This window comes from Chanos chanos, chromosome 5, assembly GCF_902362185.1.
Source record: "Chanos chanos chromosome 5, fChaCha1.1, whole genome shotgun sequence".
NCBI lineage: Eukaryota > Metazoa > Chordata > Actinopteri > Gonorynchiformes > Chanidae > Chanos > Chanos chanos.
Genome location: NC_044499.1, coordinates 32,468,197 through 32,483,952, shown reverse-complemented (window position 1 = coordinate 32,483,952; position 15,756 = coordinate 32,468,197).

Here is a 15,756-nt window from a genome sequence, read left to right as displayed (position 1 = left end):
TACCTGCTTTTCATCAGAACACCACCCTTACAATAAAAATTGCATCACCTATCCCCATCAGAGATGAAATAACGTTCCAAACGTGAGAAATTTTGTTTCGACAGACTGCAGTAATCGTCATCTCTACATTTCTTCTGAGCTATCTGAGCTGATTTGTGGACAGAAATGCCGGGCGGGCTGAAGATTCGAGAACTTTGTGGCGTATTAAAGATGCTCCCCAGCCAGGCGTTGGTCGAGCGTATCCATACACTGAAATAAATGATGTCGGCGCTTACCTGTCGGGAAGAGTGATTCGGCGCGGCCGGGTGTTTGCGGGGTAGGGGTGTGTGCGTGTGTGTGCGTGCGTGTGTGTGTGTGTGTGTGTGTGTGTTGGTTGGGGAGGGGGGGGGGGGGGTGCACTGGCAGGACAGCCCATCATGTAGCTGTAATAGGGTCCAGCAGCTGGACGGGGATTTGACGCACAGCAAGGCCAGAAGGGCCTTGCCCTCTGAGCGCGGGATGAATGGAGCGATGGAGTCGGCGGGACCTGTTTATTACGCCGTTTTTCTGCTTCACTGCAAACCAGTAATGATCGCCACACCGGCTGATTGACAGTCGCCTCTCTCTCTCTCTCTCCCTCTCCCTCTCTCTCTCTCTCGCTCTTTCTCCCTTGGATGGTGGAGAGGAAGCGGGCGACGGTGGAAGAATTGTGCCTGTTGACCCATCACTGCACCCTGCCAAGGGTTCCATTTGCTTCTCCTGACAGACACATGATAAGTTACACTCCTGTAGATGCACCTCCCCGTTTTCCCACCCTCTCTGAAAAACATGTTTTGTTTTTTTTTTCTCAGACTACAGAGGGTTAAATCTAAGGCCTTTAATTAGAGGAGTAGTTTTACTTGACTGAACAAGTTCAAAAAGCTAATGATGTTTACACCCATGCTGTACAACTATAAACAGCGTAGATATTTTCAATTAACATGAAACAAGTGCTTTGCACATCTATATTAACAAAGGAGGGCAAAAACAGCTCAGAGACTCAAGTAACAATCACTTGATTAAGCATTATTGGATCCCTCAGTTATTAAGGGGAAAAGGCAGATGGAAATATAAAAACATATTGTCTGCCTCTCTCACTCTCTCTCTCTCTCTCTCTCTCTCTCTCTCTCTCTCTCTGTTTGTGTATGTGTGTGTATGAGTCTGTGTGTGTTTGCTCCCATTTGTGTTTAATTGTGTCGAAAATGAACAAAATGCACTACTGTCCCCCAAAATGAGTCAGATTCACTGTGAGCAATGATATCAGTCCTTTGTATGCAGTCACATTCACTGTGAGCAAGAACAAGTACGGATACTGGTAAAAGCAGAAGTACTGATTCAACTTCTTTACTCAAGTGAAAAAGTACAGGCTCTGAAATGTACTCAAAGTATAAAAGTAAAAAGTAGCCCGTTGAAGGACATTTCTACTGGCTGTTTCTGTGTAAAGCTAACTGTACCTCATGTCATATTAATATAATTCGAAGACAATTAAACCATTCTAATGTCAAATAAAATAAAATAAAAACATTACCCTAAAAATAATGAACATTAACTTTGCTCCAATTTGCAAATCTGTTTTCTATGACGGAGTATTAGGGCCACATTGAGAAAAAAAAATGAGATTTCGAGAATAAAGTTGTAATATTATGAGAATGAAGTTGTAATTTAACAAGAAAATCATAATATTTCGAGAATAAAGTCATAATTTTTTGAGAAAAAAGTCATAACATTACGAGAATAAAGTTGTAATATTAGGCTGTTTCATCTTTTACATCGTTTTCGTCTTATTATGCACTGATGGATACACCAAAGGATCATCTTTTCTATGTACTATTGCCCCATCCATTTAGTTTGAAATCGGTCCTGATGTTGGGAAGGAGTGTGGTTGATGCAAAATAAAAAGAATCGATAATTCCTCTCAGATGCATGAAAACTAGTAACCAGTCTGTTTTGAAAATGTAAGGAGTAGAAAGTTAAGTTTTGTGTTAAAATGTAGAGGGTAAAAGTAAAAAGTTGTCAGAAAAATAAATACTCAAGTAAAGTACTCATACCTGAAAACTCTGCTTATGTACATCAACAAAGTATTTGCACTTCATTACTTCTCACCTCTGGAGCAGTAATATTATTCCACTGTAATCAGTCAGATTCACTGTGAGCAGTGACATTAGTCCACTGTACTCAGTAAGATTCACTGTGAGCAGTGTTACTAGTCCTCTCTACTCAGTCAGATTCACCATGAGCAGTGATATTAGTCAAATGTACTCAGTCAGATCCACTGTGAGCAGTGATACTAGTCCTCTGTACTCAGTGAGATTCACTGTAAGCAGTGATATTAGTCCACTGTACTCAGTCAGATTCACTGTGAGCAGTGATATTATTCCACTGTACTCAGTCAGATTCACTGTAAGCAGTGATATTAGTCCACTGTACTCAGTGAGATTCACTGTGAGCAGTGATACCAGTCCACAGTGTGCAGTTGGGTTCTGATGTAATTTATTAGGACAAATATACATTGTGGGGAGGCATGGAAATGGATAAAAACAAACTTTTTAGTCAAGTGCTGATCCCACAACAGATGATGATGAAAAGCAGACACAGAGGGAGTAGTTTGACATCTCAAAGCAAGATGCTGTGCTCTCTCTCTCTCTCTCTCTCTCTCTCTCTCTCACACACACACACACATACACACACACACACACACACACACCAGCTTATATCTCAAAAAGCACACACACAACACTCACAGATCCAAAGAAAGCTTTCAGTTTGGTTTGAGGTCACTGCTCTCACAAACAATACATCATTTTCTCAAAGTGTTTAATGTCATCTCCAGGTCAAAAAGGTCATTCTTCCCAACTTCACATAAACTGGGCAAAATCAATCATCAACTTAAAAAAAAAGTACATAAAACAATGAAAGAATGCACAGAACTGATAAAGCAGTCACAAAAAGCAAAAAGACTCCCCCCCTACACTAACTAATTTCTTTGAGATGGTTGATGTGTAGCTCTTGTGCATATGTAAGAAGGTATGTCTCAGTTTGAGTCGCAGCGTGTAACTAAACTGTAATAAACGGCTATAAAACTGAAGATTTAAAGCTGTGAAAGACATTTGTCATAATCACTGTATAGCAAAACATAAATGACTATACAAACACTGCAAGTACATGTCAGCTTTATACTCATTGTACTTGCCAAAAAAATAATATTACTGTATGGTTTATGACAGACTCATAAACCACATCTTTGATTATGAATATCTGGTCGTTATAAATTATGACTGTGTTGCAGAGGTTTGACCTGGGTCTTTTTAATGAAAGAGTTTTTGAAACAGACCACATGTCTCATTTGACAAGCGGTGCATGAGGGTAAAGTAAGTTCCATTTCAGCAGGTCCTGCTGGGCTGACCTGAGACCTGAGAGGGTAAAGTAAGTTCTGTTTCAGCAGGTCCTGCTGGGCTGACCTGAGACCTGAGAGGGCTGTGTGCTCTTCATCCAAGCAGCTCTGTTTTGGAAGTTCAGGCCATTCCGCTACACGAAACGTTCTTTAGTGAGCGTAATGAGGCACGCTTATCCACAGCGACTGTTTTCAGTGCATGAAAAAACCATTGCAACACACACAGAACCAAAAAAGAAAGGAAAAAAAGAGGGAAAAAAGAAACCTTGTGTTTGGCACAAGCTTTCCAAACCTACAACAGTTCATGGGAACCTGACAGTAGAGCATTTTTTTAACCACATTGCTTTTCCAGATGGACTTCTAATAAAGCCCGTTTCAGTACAAGATGTTTTTAAAATAGATCATGCCCTGTTAGTGATGTAGATGAAGTTCTGGCCATAACTCAAAGAGCACAGTCATTAGGAGAGAAAGAAACCATGGTCGTAACTGCGTAACTTAGGCCGGGGTTTTGCCTTACCATTGTATTTTTAAGGTTGCGGAGTACTTCTCTGCGAATCAAATTGACCCCTGTAGGTTCGAATCTTTTATGATTTTAGGAAGCGCTAAAATCTATTTTAATATCAGAGCTTGTACACTTTTGCCTTCAACGGCCACACATGTGTACGTATAAAATCTCTCAAGTATCAACCTGGCAGTCAATGCGTTAGCCAATTAAACTGTCTTGCTATGTAAATTTGACACTAAACCCATAATTCTTTAGGTAAACGGAGTGTACTGGTTTACCAGATGTTGAAATCAAACCAAATCCAGCCATGAATCCTATTCTCTTCACCCTGTAAGACCAAATGGCAGCTCTATTGCAATTGGGGGCCTTATATATATATATATATATATATATACATACACACACACACACGTATAATATATAAATATATGTACATATATATATATATATATATATATATATATATATATATATATATATATATATATAAAATTGTTCTGCAGATACATGTTGCTATATAACAGTCCAATAGTCTATAAATAAATACAGCTCAAGCAGGGAAAAAAAAATCAAATTATAAGTAAAAAGTGCAAGTAAAAGACGATTTGTCCTTTTGAAGTACACAGTCTTTAATATTTACTTAATAGCCTGAACAAGCAATGTTAAAACACAGAAATCCTCAGACAAATCACTGTTTTTCTGACAGCAGTAATCTTTGAGTCTAGTCGAGTGCTATTATGCTCAGCTATGCACTCAGCATGGACTAATGTTTCTCTCTCTCTCTCTCTCTCTCTCCATCTCTCTCTCTTTCTTCTCCCTTGTCTTTCTCTGATTAGTTGGGTAAGTGTATGCTCCTTTACTCGTCTGGATCATCCGTCCACTGAGCTCACTGATCGTGCATTCAGAGCAGATTAGACTCAAAGCAAAATCAAGTATTAATCACACCACTGGGCCACACAATGACGTGCTCCTTAATGGCCCCTCGGTAAGCCGAGAGTGTGACAGATTACTGACAGAACATCGCTTTTCAACAACTATCTCTCCAAGATTGAGTGATTCCACATGACACCCAGACTGTATACATCCATCTTTCTCTCTCTCTCTCTCTGTCTCTGTCTCTCTCTGTCCCTCTCACTTTCAGACACACTACCACACACATGGATACACGCACGTGCACACACACACAGTGTCACAGGGCTGGCTCTCACAGTCAAGAGAATAGGCTTGTCACAAACCATATGCAAACAGCAACAGACATCTTTGAGCTGTAAAATAGTAAACATGTTAAGACTCTCAAAAACTTAGAGACTATGTTTGCCTACCCAAACTTTTTTCCACTTGTCTGTGAGAAAAATAGCTGCCAGCTGCCTCTGTAATGCAAGTGCACTGTCGCCACCTCATCCTGGAAATGGCCCTGAGAGTTTGGATGAAGTGTAAAACTTCTGTCTTTGTGCTGACTTGTTCAGACCCAGATGCTCAGGTCTTAAATAGTGACATGTGTTAATTAAAACTGCTGGTTTGCACTTGTCGTCAATCACACCCAGAGAAGACTGTGCCATTATCAGCAAAAATATTTCACATTCTGTCAAAACTTCTTCTCTCAAAAGTTTGTTCTTTTTTATTTCTTTTTTCCATGCACAGAAAAGTACGGTAATGGAGACCTGGGAAAGAAAACTAACATGATTAAGTGGTAACTTTGACGTTTTATTGAGTCAAAAAAATGTTTTTCTGAACAAATGAGCTATTCACAGGCGGGAGAGATGACGTGACAGTGGAGTACAGTGAACTCCAGAAAATGTCAAAAACCAACATTAGTTTTCTTTCTTTTTTTCCCCTGCTCCTTTCGTTGCAATATTCTAAAGTTAACTGACTTAATTTGATAGCATTAGTTTTTTGTTTGTTTGTTTGTTTCAGGTTTTTAGCAAATGAGGTATCAATTTTGGTAAAAGGGAAAAGGAAAAAAAGACACAAAATATCTGAGTATCTTTGAAGAGAGACAGGGAAAATAGACAGAAAAAGCAAGAGAAAGGGAGTTTACTACTACATTTGCTTTGTTCCCACCTTAATTTACTCCAAATATTACAATGCCTCCATCATAAAGCAGGTTAACTGCTTGAGTGTGTTGAAAAGCAGCAGAAAAAGCTGCCAAATCCAGAGGTGTTTACAGTTCTCTGACAGAGGCTAATATTGTAAAGGTAAGTTGGCGTATCCAAGTTCCCTATTCCTCTGTTCTCTAATACCTACAAAATAACCCCGTGGGGTATACTCGGGCACAAAGTTGTTTTGCCTTTACAAAAGCAAAGCTGTTCCCCAGGGCACTGAGCCGAGCGAGCGTCTGTCTGCCTCCCTCCGGGAACAACTCCCAATCAGAGAAGGTCTGGAGTAGACCAGCCAATCACAGTCCTGGTGTTTAATACTGTACCTGTTTGTGGAAAAAAAAACAACTGAAAACAACAGAGAGAGAGAGAGAGAGAGAGAAAGTTGGAGAGAGAGAGATGTTAATGGAGTGTGCCTGTGTTTTTTGTACATATTTTGTACAAATAAATTTACAGAAAATCCTTGTAGTAGTGTAACATTAATAGCGTAAAAAGTGTGTGTGTGTGTGTGTGTGTGTGTGTGTGATTATGTACATATTCATATTAAGTCAGAATGTCTCTGTTGACTAAGTAACTGACTGACAGTGACTGTTGCCATCGCCATGGACATGGAACCTCGACCTGGATTTCTCACCTGCCACGGTGCATTGCTGTGGCGTGTTACCGTGGCAGCACTCCATGGGCCCTGCCTGCTGGCCTGGTTCACGCGGAGTGGTGAAGAGAGCCGCCACTTCATCAACAGCTCTTGGCAGATCAGTGTAGAGGGCTATTAATAATTTTGTCTGTGTGCTACAGATGTTGCACAAATGAACGGGGCTGCTCACTGGTCTCTTGACACTCAGGCACCCTCAGGTGGTGAACACAGACCCAAATCTGTCTCCCAACCGCCTCATCCAACCACACACGGGCAGAACAGACAATGGACACGCCCATTCTTCACCCCAGCCTAGCGTAGCAGAGCCACGACACCTCAGAGAGACAGTAAGATTCCTCTTTAAAGGCACCATCTTATGAACATGTGGTTATAGCTGAGCTGAACCAGAAAGTGGATTACATTCTCAAAGTAATGGATTAACAACAAATACTATTTTTGTGGAATTGTGAGTTCAGTAGTGATTCAGTCAAGGGGACTGTATTAAGCTTTATCTCTGAGTATGTTTACAGTGACTTTTAACATTGATTTTTCATGCATTCCACATGTAGTTTCAACAGGATTCGTGTACTAAAGATGGAAGGATTCTAATTAATAGAGAAACAGAGAGAAAGCAAAAGACAAAAAGGTGCAGAGAGAGAGAGAGAGAGAGAGAGAGAGAGAAAGAGAGAGAGAGAGAGGAAGTGGTGCAAAAGAAAGAATGTGGGTGGGTGTGCGTGTGTGAAAGAGAGAGAGAGTACAAGGGATAAAGTGAACCCAAAAAAAAGAAAAAGAGGGTGTGAGAGGGAAGCATGGACAGAGGTAAAAATATGAGTTTTCCATGAGAACGGTGTGTAGGCAGTAGAGGAGGAAGAAGAGGAGGAGGAGAAGGAGTCCAGGCCCAGCTGTGACACACATGAGTAGAACCTCATAGCCCCAGCATCATGTTTCACAATGACCTTGGCTTCCTGTGTGTGCAGTGGGAACTACTGGCAGGCAGCACTTGTAAAAAAAAAAAAGAAAAAAAAAAGAAAAAAAGAAAGAAAGAGAGAAAGAAAGAAAGAAAAAAAAAAGCCCTTCCTGAGGAGTGGACAGATGAAGAGAGGTGCTGCAGTGTCAAACATCTGCTCCATCCATTACTGCCATTCCATTCCGGGCCCTAGTACAGTTCAACCCAGAGTCCGTCCATAAATCTGCTACCTCTCGTGACCACACATTTTCCAAACGCTCCTCCGCTACGGAACCGCTCCCTGCCTGCTGTTAAAAAAAAAAAAAAAAAAAAAAAAAAAAAGCCCCGTTAATGAGAGTAATGAGGCCAGTGCTCTTGCAAAACGACGAGGTGCGATATATACATCACGAGTGACAAACTGATGGATGGATGGACGGACAGATGAAAGGATGAGAACACGCTCTCTCGCGGTGCAGGTCAAAACTATCCATCTAGAGCCAAACTGTGGGAGAGGGAGAAAAGGAGGACTCGTGTTTAGGTTGACACGGTTGATGCCATTTGTGTTATGTAGGGTTTTTTTTTTTCACATTCTCCTCCATTATCCTCTTCAGAAATATTAATAATAACTTTTGTACCAGCATGTTCCCTTCAGTAATACCATAAACTTTCATGCAAACAGTATATGATATGTATCTAAAATCATTTTGAACTGTGATACAGCAATAGTTTGGAAAGATAAAACACAATAATATGTGGGTGTAGGACATGGCCAATAAAGGACCATAGAGATGTACGGTTTGTTTAATATTTCATATTAACTAGATAATTCATTTACAAAAAGACATTCATTTCCTCCTCTGCATAACAGCGTGCTCGTCTAAAATGGAGCCTGCAAGTTCGAACTTTTAAAAAATTCACATATTTACATCAATTTTTAAAAGGGGTTTATATCTAATGAATTTAGATCTAATTTGGCATGGCATAAAATCCATTTGTAGCGCTTTTAATTAAGAATGCAGCACATGCAATTAAAATTATGGGCAGAGCCTTCATCAGGAAGTCCTGTGAGAACTCCAGTCGGAAAAATTATGGTAATGCTTTACGCTGAAAACACTCTGCATGGAAGCAGATTTTTTTTTTTTTTGCCCTCCATCTCTTGCAGACAATGAGTAGTCCTAAAAAAGCCTTGCTCTTAAGCTGCTCTTCAAACGTGGGCCATTTGAAGCTTGTTTGCGTTTTTGTTTACAAGGGCCTGGGTGAGAGAAACATATGTCAGCCATGTTTATAGATAAAGATGGTAGAGTGATGTTAATATGAGCTGAAGTGCTGTTGTACTAAATGCAGCAATACTGGAAAAGATGTTTTGTTATTTATAAACTCAGCTGAATGCTTAGAGAGTGAGTGAGAAGGAGAGAGAGAGAGAGAGAGAGAGAGAGAGAGAGAGAGACATTATTCCATGCTGGGTACGTAACTGTGACATATATTCCACAGTCATAGTGCTCTTTTTATCTGTAGTTAAGTCTTCAGGTGTCATGCTTTGAGTACTATCATATCTGAGTCTTTTTATATGTAGTTAAGTTTTAAAGTGTCATGCTTTGAGTACTATCATGTCTGAGTCTTTTTATATGTAGTTCAGTTTTAAAGTGTAATGCTTTGAGTACAATCATGTCTGAGTCTTTTTATATGTAGTTCAGTTTTAAAGTGTAATGCTTTGAGTACAATCATGTCTGAGGTTGGGGTAACGTTCTGGACTGTGTGGTACATGGCTGTGCTGCCTGTGTCCCATACAGGCCTGTGGTTCTCATCAGATTGTTTTCATGTGAAGTTATTATTAAATCCTTACAAACATGACATGAGACTCACTGACTCATTGACTGATTGACTGATTCATTGGCTCATTCATATTCATTTTATTCATCTTTTTATCTGCCCATCCCTTCATCTATTCATCCACCCATTCATTCATTCATTCATTCATTCATTCATTCATTCATTCAATTGAAAAATCTCGACTACAGTAGTTGATAATGAGTTTTTAATTGCATATAAACCTACAGTTCTCCAGTTCAACATTCATACTTCAAATAATAATAACTCGAAACTCATTGTTCCGTTGTTAGAATCATGGAGCGAACAGTTATTTTTTAGATTCAAATTAAGTGATTTTTTTCCCCCTCTGAATAGCACTTATATGAACTGAATAGCCTTATCCTCATCTAACATGACCCAACAGTGATGGGTCCACTTCATTTTGACCTTGGCTACAATCCACTGCCCACACTCTGAAGCCTCCTCCTGCGTTGTCTCTATGCTCTGAGGCATTGCATGAACAGGGTATGCATCTGGATGGATGGGCTTTAGTTTGTCATTCAGAATCTTCTCTTATACCAAAACAGACCAAAGACATCCACAGCTCTGAGTCCTCAGTCCTGTTAGCATTCACTAAATCTCCCCATATGATAACTAACTTAAAGCTCTCACTCTCTGTGCGCATAGACTCTCACATTACTCATAAAGAGAGAAATGTAACCAAGACTGACGAGATAAGTTAGGTGGCTCACAGGAGACATTACTTTCAATTACTGTCATATGCAAAGTAGCTGAGTCAAAAACAAAGCAATTTGTAGATGTGTGATTGTGAAAGGTTCATTACTGCAGCAATGTTGAAGATAATGACGTGATATTGTTAATATAGGGGTTGTTTCACTGAATATTGCTGTTTTGCCATTTATGTTGTGGTTTTGAAGCTGCTGAGAAACTTTCATAGCATAAAAATCTAATTTAATATTTTTCTGCGTATCTGTAGTACACATCACATCTGTCAAAAATAGAGTGTAAGTATTAATCTGAGGTTAATTGCACTACACACTTGGCACTAAAATCAAATAGAACCAGTCGACAGGGCAGCGCAGAGAAAATCAATTTAAGTTCAACCTTTAATGCTGCAGAAAAGTAGGACCTGGCATCAGCCAAAAAAACAGTTTTCACCACAAATAGATTAAAAAAAAATAATAATAAAATGATCTCTTTACTTTCTCATCCAAAACGTTTGTTCAGTCACATCCAAAGAGACATGTTTTAATGAGAAAAAGAATGATAATTTGTTTATTAAATGTCTGTCATCACTTGTCCTCTTTTGATTGTCTGAAATAAATATAAAAGTCACACACTGTTCACCATTACAGCTTGCTGCAGAAAAAAAAAAAAACCCATAAATATATAAATAAATAAGAAAGCTCATCTAGTCTCCTCATGTCTCTCTATGGACATCATTATGAATGCTCAGAGGTAATATTAAACTCCGATATTACTCCTAACCCACACCCAGCCTCAGTAAAACACAGCTAATATCCCTCTTTCATATTCCGAGCATACCAGATTTCCACCGGCATTATCTGACAAGCATCCAGAATGTTCTTCATAGTCAGTTGACAAGCTAGCTTCATAGTTTTCCATTTAAAATGAATGACTTCATTCTGATGTTGACACAACTACTCTAGTCTTTCCAGTTGAAAGCCCCCAAACACTGTTGACTAAACATATTGTCCTCTCATCATTTGAAGCATTTTGATGCATAAAGTTTATACGAAAGAGGAAAAAACTGTATCTTTATTGCATGGACACAGTGTCACACTAACAGATTACCACTGGTCAGCTCTCATTTCAGAGTGTGGCTGTGAGTTTGAACTGGATAGATGACCAGGGCATGTCATTTAGATCTTCAAATCCTTCTCCTCCTGTTTTCCTATGATAAATGTCAACAAAAGGATTACAGAGCAAAAATCCATCTGGAAATGGAGGGGGCCGTCACAAACAGTGCTTTCCCAAGGGTGTCCTAATACTTTACAGACAAATGTAAAAGATTTACTACGCATGAACATCAAACACAATTCCCAGGCTCTTCTTATTTGAATCCAATTGACACGTTTTGAATTCCTTTTACACTGATGAAATCCTCTCTCTTTTCTTGTTACTTTATAAACATGACCTCACACAAGATTTATCCCAACAGTCAGAGCAGTGTGTGTGTGTGTGTGCCTGTGCATGTGTGTGTGTGTGTGTGTGTGTGTGTTGTCTGTATCTGTGTGTGTGTGTGTGTGTGTGTGTGTGTATGTGGGGGGGGGGGGGGTGTTTGTGTGTGTGTGTATGTGTATGTGGGTGTGGGTGTGTCTGTCACCTATACACAGGGCATGTGGAAATGACTGTGCTCTGTGTGGCATGTGGGGGAGAAGGCCACATATTGATTGTGGACTGTACCAGTAGTTCATTTTATCAAGCATGACTCGCCTCATCCCTCTGCATGCTGAATAATGAATAAGTCCATCTGTCAATGCTTCAAAGTATTTATTGCTGTTCTTTCTCACACTTGCTAAAGCAGACCTGGCTGTACTGGGAGCTTTAACCTTGTGAATTACCCTGCTAAAGCTGTTACAACTGCTACGCAGAAGTCAGATTCATTTACGCCACTGAAATTTGACTTTATTTCAGAGGCTGTATTTGTGTTGAACACTGTGCAAAGCAACATTCTCTAATGGTGTGAGTGATTCTTAAGTCAAATCTTTTTAAGGAATACTGTCTGTAACACGCGTCAAATAGTTTACAGTTTAACACACTTTCACGGTAATTCTCTCTGACGCAAACTGAAAGCTACATAAGATCTCTACACAGAACAGAACAGTTTTACTCAGTGAAAAACTTGCAAGCAAACACGCATCAAAGAGGTTCCTAATTTTTTTCCCATAATACTTCTGTATAATTTCCACCAAGAGAAACAGAGAAAAACCAAACTGAGAATAGCTGTTTTGTACGGATGTCAATAAGCTTTGCATAGTTAACCATGTTATGAATTCCATAACTGATTCCATGATCTGCTTAATGTACCCAACAAAATAAAGTATGAACCAAAATGTCTCGCACTAAATTATTCCACTGACCTATGTCTCAAGTAATTGGATCCAGAGCTACATTAGATCTGACTTTGAATATTTAATAGAATAAATGGTTTTGACGAGATTTTCGATGTGATGCTTTAAAAGACTTTTTTTTTTCTCTTACATATGAGCAAAATACTCTCCTTTCATATCATCCATTAACAGGACTAAATTATGGATTCACCTGGTATTCTGAGCTTTGGAATGTAAGCTTAACCAAGTAGAAATGGCATTACATATATTATACACGGCCGTACACGGTGGATTAATGGTTTACCCTTCTGTGTCACAGTCACTCCAGAGACCTGAGTCCTCCCTCTCCATCAGGGAGCATGCTTTGCCTAAAAACACTGTTTTCTGTTTAGTCTGATAGTGCTTTGTGCTGATAAGATTAAACTGTATAAAAATAAATTACTGTCATTTCCTGTCTCCGAGCTTGGATGTTCTACAACAGAAACAGTTAGGAGCTGGGGAATACAAAAGAAGTGCAAGAAGAACACAGCACTGTGCCGGACTTGATTTCTCTCGTTTGCTCTTCAGACCTTCATTTGTAAACTAAGAATATAAGAGAAACAATCTCTTTCTATCTCCCTCTTTCTCTCTCTCTCTCTCTCTCTCTCTCTCTCTCTCTCTCTCTTTCTCTTTCTCTTTCTGAGCCATGTTCTTGATATGTGATTTAGATAACATCCCATATTTTATTTTTAAAAAATGTGACCATATCTATGGGGCAAATAAAAAGTTCTTCTGCTTTTCCCAGTGCTGTTCTATGTTACCTTATGCAATTCAGAACAACACACGGAGACAACCACACTGACAATCACAGATATTTGAGTTTAGAGGTATTTAAAGCAGATGTCTTGCAATGACTTAATTTAATCTGATCAAGCACTGTCAATACTATATCAATCAAAGTAAAGTATTCATTCATTTTCAGGCATTGCTATAACAGACTATATAAAATTATTAGTGCAAGCTGAATCGTAACCGTGAAGTGTGTTGTTGAATGTAGGTAAGTACACTCGTGTACCTACTAGACAATGTGGTAGCTATCCCAGTGCACATTTGTACTTACTTAACCCTCTAGTTGTACTTCAAATCTGTTTTGAATGAACAGCTACATATCCCCTGAATCTCTACCAAGTTTTGACATCTAATCTAGTTCTTCACATGTATGGGAACTGTCCCAGCTGGCTCATAAGTATTACACTGGATATGTTTCTCCTTTAACTGGATGTATGTCTCACTCACTTTGTTTCTCTCTTTCCTTTAAAAAAAAAAAACAAATGTTCAGGAGTTTGAGAGTAACAAAAGGAAAAAAAAAAGAAAGAAAGAAAAAAAAAAACCCTTGTCAGGTATTTCATAGAAAGATTGTATCATTTAATATTTAAATTTGATACTCAAGGCAGCTGTGCATAAAAAAAAGAAAAGGTAAAAGAGCATTGCTTGTAACACAATGCAAGACTCTTTAAAAATGGTTTCAAAACATACAGAATTACTTCCAGAACCTTCCAGAGTCTTCTTGAAATCCTCCCCACCAATATTTTCCTTCTGCTGTATTTATTTGTAAAACAGATGTGCCTCAGTGTTTTTCCTCTTCCTTGGCCTCTTGCTCACCTACATATCATATTTTTTGCTAAGTAAAGGAGCTAAAGTATTGCTGTTTGGATGGATTCTGAACCCTAGGTTTTCTCAAAAGGCTGATTGCTGGGCCACTTGGACCTCCCAGTGCAAACATTAACTGGTTGAAAAGCACTCCGGAATGTAACGACAGAGACAATATCGGGAAAAGAGCCAAGAGCGCAGAAAATGCCTGCTCCCTGGACCTAGGGATTTGCCTGGGAGTAATATAGGAGCTGAATCCAGTGCGGGGCTCCTCTGTGATGCTGGGAGCAGCATGGCACAGTTTCAGCCAAAGGCATTTAAATGCAGGAAAGAGCCGGCAAGTTCCAAATCTTCACCACTTCTCACAGTTTGTGTTGAAATGAGCAAAAGGAAACGAGAGAGGTCTAAGAATGAAGTCTATTAATTCTGGGCCAAAGAAGTCAAGAGTGGAGCCTTTAAACTGCCTCTCTCTCTCTCTCTCTCTCTCTCTCTCTTTCTTCCTTTCTCGTTTAGTTTCTTAGCATGCCCTGCCACCCAGACAGCGCGCAGGCGTGTAACGGAAACTGGAAACGGCTGTCAATCTTCAGGGAAGGGCACACCTATCAACATATTGACAGGAGAACAGTGAGGAGAGGTTGGACGAGCAAAAGGGGGCGGAGCTGGAAAAAAAAAACGCACACTGTGCCTTTGCTCCCCTGAGACTCCCCCTCATATAATCTGAGAATTAATTCTATTTGGACTAGTTAAAATAAGAAAGGTTACGGGCCGGCGTCGTCAGAGAGTCTGCTTCTTTGCTAATGAACACATACCTTGCCTTCTTCTCCATGTCCTTGGACTGTCATCTCCAACCTTTTGAAGCTGAATCTGATTATCCAGGCAGCAATTAATCATAATTAAGCAAGCCAGAGACTTTGGAGAGGCAGAGGGAAAGGTGGCCACAGCTCTGGCGTTCGTCCTGATCAGTCTCTGTTTTTTCCTCCTCTTTTTTGGCTACCAGGTTTCATGCTTGGTTCTAATAACAGGACAATGTTGGGGGTGGGGTGGGGGGGGGGCTAAGTCGAACACACAGTGACCCCTCCCTTCCCTACCTTTCCTCCGCTGGAATCCTCCATAACATTGGCCATGCTGTGTTCCAGAGCGTTCCAGTTCTCTTTGTCTTCCAAGAGGAAGCATATTAATACATGGCTTCAGAGCTGCCAAGTCACAGCACATACAAATTTGGCACCTCCTGCGAAGTTTTCTGTGCACGTCTCAGCTGATGAAGTCATTTGCAATTCTGAATCGATATAGGTGTACTCTATACTATTGATATATCTATAGCTCTACATTATTTCACTTCATCTGTTGCGATACAATTTGTAGAACGTGTAGTCAATGTTAATCCAATGTAGGCATGGCAACCAAACCAATTGATAAACAGCACTGAAAAAGGTACATGGTGTAATATCTGTGTAGTTATGTCCCGGTACAGTAATGTGAACTGTTTTGTGTTGCTATGGGAGAATGGTTTTAGGATACTCTTCACACCTCTCTCTCTCTCTCTCTCTCTCTCTCTCTCTTTCTCTCTCTCGCTCTCTCTATGTCTCTCTCTCTCTCTGTCTCTCTCATCCTGTTCAGAGTTGGGTCTCTCATG